This window comes from Salvelinus alpinus, chromosome 6 (assembly GCF_045679555.1).
Source record: "Salvelinus alpinus chromosome 6, SLU_Salpinus.1, whole genome shotgun sequence".
In the NCBI taxonomy this organism is placed as follows: domain Eukaryota; kingdom Metazoa; phylum Chordata; class Actinopteri; order Salmoniformes; family Salmonidae; genus Salvelinus; species Salvelinus alpinus.
Genome location: NC_092091.1, coordinates 30,356,026 through 30,362,071, shown reverse-complemented (window position 1 = coordinate 30,362,071; position 6,046 = coordinate 30,356,026).

Here is a 6,046-nt window from a genome sequence, read left to right as displayed (position 1 = left end):
GTTTGCTGGCTGCAACCCTCCAACGGAAATGGAAACATTTGACTGACACGGTCCTTTGAAGGTGTTTCACACGGTGTGTGTGTAGGTGTCCTTTTCCAGTGCAGTGCTCGAGGCCACTTGAGAAAGTAAATGTGTTTTGTCGCCAGCCCTCAGATCATGTGTGTAGGAGGGTGAAGAGCTCTACACGGGTTATGATATCATACAGCCTTCTGACAACCAATGTAATCTAATAGTAGATCCTCCTGAACACTGCCTCATCTGGAGGCCAGAGAGGCTGTGTCCCACATGGAACCCTATTCCCTTTATAGTGGACTACTTCTGACCAGGGCCCATAGGGAATGAGGTGCAATTTGGGACACACCCTCCATTGTATTTCCATACACATACAGGGTTGAATCACAATATAACACTGCATATATCCGTCTCTCTCTCTCTCTCGCTGAGCACATTTAACAGTCCATTCCAACCCGCTCTAGCTCATAGATGCTGCCAGAGCAACCATGACACAGTGGTACAAATGGTAATGATCTATGGGTAACATTTACTTATTGGGAGTCCCATTGAGACCAAGGTCTCTTTTGAAAGACAACCATGCAACTTACAATTACGCAACAAATGACACAGGAAATACACACCAACAAAAATGTATAAAAAAAAATACAAAGCAAATACAAAACAAATAAGGGCTCACCCTCCCCTCCCCTTTCTGCCTTTCTTTCGTCTCTCTCCTATTTCTACCTGATGCTGGCCCATGTTGACTCCAATGCTTCCCACAGTTGTGTCAAGTTGGCTGGATGTCATTTGGGTGGTGGACCATTCTTGATACACATGGTAAACTGTTGAGTGTGAAAAATCCAGCAGCGTTGCAGTTCTTGACACAAACCAGTGTGCCTGTCCCCTACTACCATTCACCTGGTCAGTCTATGTCACTGAAAGAGCAGGTGTTCTTAATGTTTAGCATGCTTAGTGTATAATTCTGTCAGTGAAGTTATGATTCTAGTGATAGCCTATATGATAACAAAACATCTTTATCTTTACATTCCAATTCATATCAGGTCATGTTATACTCGTCGAGCCAAGAATCGAGCCCCCCCCATGTCCACCCTTATCTATCACACTCTCCCCACTTGAAATTTCTGTGGAATCTCACGCCTACACTTATTAATGACAAAAACAAAGTTAAATGAGAAGTAGGCATTGGTCTGACGCTGAAAAATCTATTTCAGAGGAATAATGCACTTTACAGTGTCCTGCTCTTAAAATTATATATATATATTATAAGGTTACTGCCTTATTCCAAAATTAATTTCAATTTTTTTTCCCCCTCATCAATCTACACACAATACCCCATAATGACAAAAAAAAATGTTTTTGGGACATTTTTGCAAATGTTTTAAAATGAAAAACTGATATATCACAAGTATTCAGATCCTTTACTCAGTACTTTGTTAAAGCACCTTTGGCAGCGATTGCAGCCTCGAGTCTTCTTGGGTATGATGCTAAAAGCTTGGCACACCTGTATTTGGGGAGTTTCTCCCATTCTTCTCTGCAGATCCTCTCAAGCTTGGATGGAGAATGTTGCTGCTGTGTGCTATGGGTCGTTGTCCTGTTGGAAGTTGAACCTTTGCCCCAGTCTGAGGTCCTGAGTGCTCTGGAGCAGGTTTCAATCAAGAATCTCTCTGAACTTTGCTCCGTTCATCTTTGTCTCAATCCTGACTAGTCTCCCAGTCCCTGCCGCTGAAAAACATTCCCACAGCATGATGCTGCCACCACCATGCTTCACCGTAGGGATGGTGCCAGGTTTCCTCCAGACGTGATGCTTGGCATTCAGGCCAAAGAGTTCAGTCTTGGTTTCATCCAGGCTGTATCACATCTGGCCGTGATTGAGAGTCCCATAGGGCGGCGGCGTCGTCCGGGTTTGGCCCAGGTAGGCCGTCATTGTAAACAAAAATTTGTTCTTAACTGACTTGCCTAGTTAAATAAAGGTTATCTTGTTTCTTATGGTCTGAGAGTCATTTAGGTGTCTTTTCATAAACTACAAGCGGGCTATCATGTGCCTTTTACTGAGGAGTGGCTTCGGTCTGTTCACTCTACCATAAAGGCTTGATTGGTGGAGTGCTGCAGAGATGGTTGTCCTTCTGGAAGGTTCTCCCATCTCCACAGATGAACTCTGGAGCTCTGTCAGAGTGACTATTGGTTCTTGGTCACCTCTCTGACCAAGGCCCTTCTCCCTCGATTGCTCAGTTTGGCTGGGCGGCCAGCTCTAGGAAGAGTCTTCTTCCATTTAAGAATGATGACTGTGTTCTTGGGGATCTTCAATGCTGCAGAGATGTTTTAGTACCCTTCCCCAGATCAGTGCGTTGACACAATCCTGTCTCTTAGCTCTACAGACAATTCCTTTGACCTCATGGTTTTTGCTCTGACATACACTGTCAACTGTAGGTCCTTATATAGACAGGTGTGTGCCTTTCCAAATCATGTCCAATCAATTGAATTTACCACAGGTGGACTACAATCAAGTTGAAGAAACATCTCAAGGATGATCAATAGAAACAGGATGCACCTGTTTTTGCTTTGTCATTATGGGTTATTGTGTGTAGATTGATTAGGGAAAACAATTATTGAATGAATTTTAGAATAAGGCTGTAACGTACCAAAATGTGGAAAAAGTCAAAGGTGTTTGATACCATTCCATTCACGCCATCCCAGCCTCTATTATGAGCCGTCCTCCCCTCAGCAGCCTTCACTGATACGTATCATTAGGCTGTATGAATGGCCGTGCACGCCAGAGTTGTTGACACATATCCAACATATGGGCAAGTCCAGCATCCAGATCAGAGCTGTAAATACAATCAAGATGGCAGAGTTGTTAGTTTGGCACTGGTGATCAGCACACATTTGGATTAAAATGTCACGAAGACAGGAGAAGGAGTGTACTGGAATTTATTCTGGTTGTTCAAAACGGCTGAGTTCTTCAGAAGCTAGAAAGCATGCATTTGCACACTGTTGTGCACAACTGAGGTGCTGTTTACATGTGCATTGGGGGTTTAACATAGCTAGCTACATGTAGCAAGCATTGTTATTTCTCAGCTACAGTTTGAGTTGTGTCCTGTCTGACATTGAAATGTGGCTAGCGCTTACCATAGCTTGGACTATGGAGAAGCTAGAAACTAGTGTTGCAAAAGCCCATTGCATGCATTGTAAGGTAGAAGCGTGAACATTTGCCCAAAGCTTGGTGTTGGTTTTGAACTGATGTACCTAGCTGACTAGCTATGTTTTGTGGAAAATGTAGGACTGGCATTTTGATGTGAGCAAGCTAACGTTAGCTAGCTTCTGTGTCAGGGTCAACTGTTGTTGTCTGGCTAGTTAGCTAGCTACCTAATGGCTGAGGTAATTTGTGTAAACACCTTCCATAACCAAATATAGCTTGCTACCTTTCTTTGCCTGTTCGATAGCTAGCTAGCTTTCCACGGACTGTTCTTAGTTCGCTACAGAGGCTAGGTACTGGACTTTGGAAAAGCAAGCTAACATTAGCTACCTAGCTAATCAAAATGTATGTTTACATTTATTGATAAACCTCAGTTTGAATACCACCATATTGCTATCTAATTAGCTATATGGTTGTCTAACTATATAGCTATATGGTGGCCAAGAGTGTGCAAAGTTGTCATCAAGGCAAAGAGTGGCTACTTTGAAGAATCTCAAATCTCAAATATATTTTGATTTGTTTAACACTTTTTTTGGTCCATGATTCCATATGTGTTATTTCATAGTTTTGATGTCTTCACTATTATTCTACAATGTAGAAAATAGTAAAAATAAAGAAAAACCCTTGAATGAGTAGGTGTGTCCAAACTTTTGACTGGTTCTTGTATCTTTTTTCACACATATTTAACACCTTTTTTGGGGGTAGGCACAAAACTACCTTCATACTTCCATTTTGTTTTTTTAATCCGGTTACCTTCAGACGAGTCCCTTGACACTTTTGGGGGTCGTAGAGAAAACGGAGAACACCATCATGTTCGTGAGAATCTTGCCTCCCCTTAGTTTGTAACCCAAATTGTTCGGACGCTCCAAGCAGAAGTTGGCACATCAACAGTACAAACTTCAGACAAGTCTCCTGACATTTGTGGGGTTTAAAGAGCAAAATTGAGAACACCAACGTGTTCGTGAAAGTCTCCCCAGATAGTTTGTAGGTCAAACGGTTCGGAAACTACGGACGTTTACGTGAGAAGACCCATTTCCGATTAGCTCTGCCAGTTTTCACCGCAGATGCGGAAGTGCGACACTGGCGGATGCTGTAGTTGGAGATGCAGATATCTCTAGTTTAAATTGACAGATTGTGATGGTACTTTTATGTTATGTAATTTAGATTGACGCACCGGTGTGTCTAAGGGGTTAATGGACAGAAATAGGCACGGCAGGGCGATAAATTATACATTTAATAAAACTTTGTCAATGTGACATTTTGGTCACTTTATGAACGCCATAGTCTCGTTTGAATCAGATTTATAGAATTTAAGCTGTGGGTCCAGGAAATACTCTGAAACCTCAATTGCCAACAACCCAAATCTGGTGTCTGACCAATCAAACATGTAAGTAAATTAATGAGCCAAATGTAAAAAACTATGTTGATTTTACAGGTTAAAAAAGGAACGAAAAAAACTTATATAAACTTCAAACCCTACTATGTAAATAGCCCTCGGCTACTCTGTCTATAATAGCTCTGTGGGTTAGACTAATGTGCTAGAAACACCAGGGTTGTGGGTTTGATTCCCACATGGGCCATAGTGAGGAAAGGCTGTCTGCTATTAGAGATACTGAAAGGGCTTTCTCTGCTGTCTGTCATGGACTCCTTCTTTCTCTCACACACATATCTCCCCTCTCCTTTGAAGGCGAGTGCTGCATGTGACGATCCAGTCTCTTCTGGAAAAGACGATTAGAGCATGTAGAAGAGAAGAGCGAAAACCCTCTCCCTTCCTCCTCCCAACACATTTCTGTCCTATGCAGTCTCTTCCTTGCTCCTCCATACCACCAAAAGAATACAGCAGATGTGACTCCTTCCCGAATTCCTCTACACACCTCTACACACACACAACCTTGGCTGCCATTGTGTTAGACACTAAACAGATTCTTCATCTCTTCTTTCCTGTCACCATCTCGCCTCTCATCTGTTAACCTGCTATTACAAAACCTAATGTGAGTGTGTGTGTGTGGTTATGTAGCTGCCTGATTCCCTATTTCTGCTTTCCAGGCACTTTGACAATGTTTTCCTTAAGCTCCATTACTCCACTTACAGAGAGGAGGAGAGGAGCAGGAGAGGGGAGGGGGAGAGGATCACTTGAAGGGGTAGATTTAAGCAGGAAGGTCAGGGAGAAAGGGAGAGAAAGGCTAAAAGGAGGTACGGTAGAGAATGAGAGGGTCAAATCTGGAAGAAGTGTTAATGATGAGAGGAGGTAAAGGGAGAGGAGAGGAAGAGGGGGGAAAGAAGGGAAGATGAGGTAGGATTAGAAAGAATGGTTAGGGAGAGGGTGTGGTAGAGAGGGAAGAATGTGGAGAGATTGAGAGAGGGGAAATGAGGGAGAGGGTGTGGTAGAGAGGGGAGAGTGTGGAGAGATTGAGAGAGGGGAAATGAGGGAGAGGGGGTAGGGATAGAGATGCGAGCCGGGGGGAAGAAGGGGTGTAGAGAAGAATTGTGAAGAAAAGGGGAAAAGGAGGGAAAATGTATGAAAAGAGGAAAGAAGAAAGTATAGAGGGCTTGGTTGGAGGGGGAGGGGAAAGTAGGGGGTGTAGGGAAATGGAGGAGAGAGTGGGGGACTGAAGGAACTGTGAAGGGAGGAGGGGAGAGAAAGGGTGTGAGAATGGGAAGAGAATGGAGGATTGTGGAACAAGGGCGAGAGAGGGGGTTGTTGGGAAATGGGGTCTCCTGCCAAGTTGCCTGTTTAGCAAACATGATTTGCATAGAACTGATGCGGTGGAGTTCTGTGTCATAGTCATTAGCATACATTTGCATAAAATTAATCTGCAGCCCAATCTCTGCTGCGAT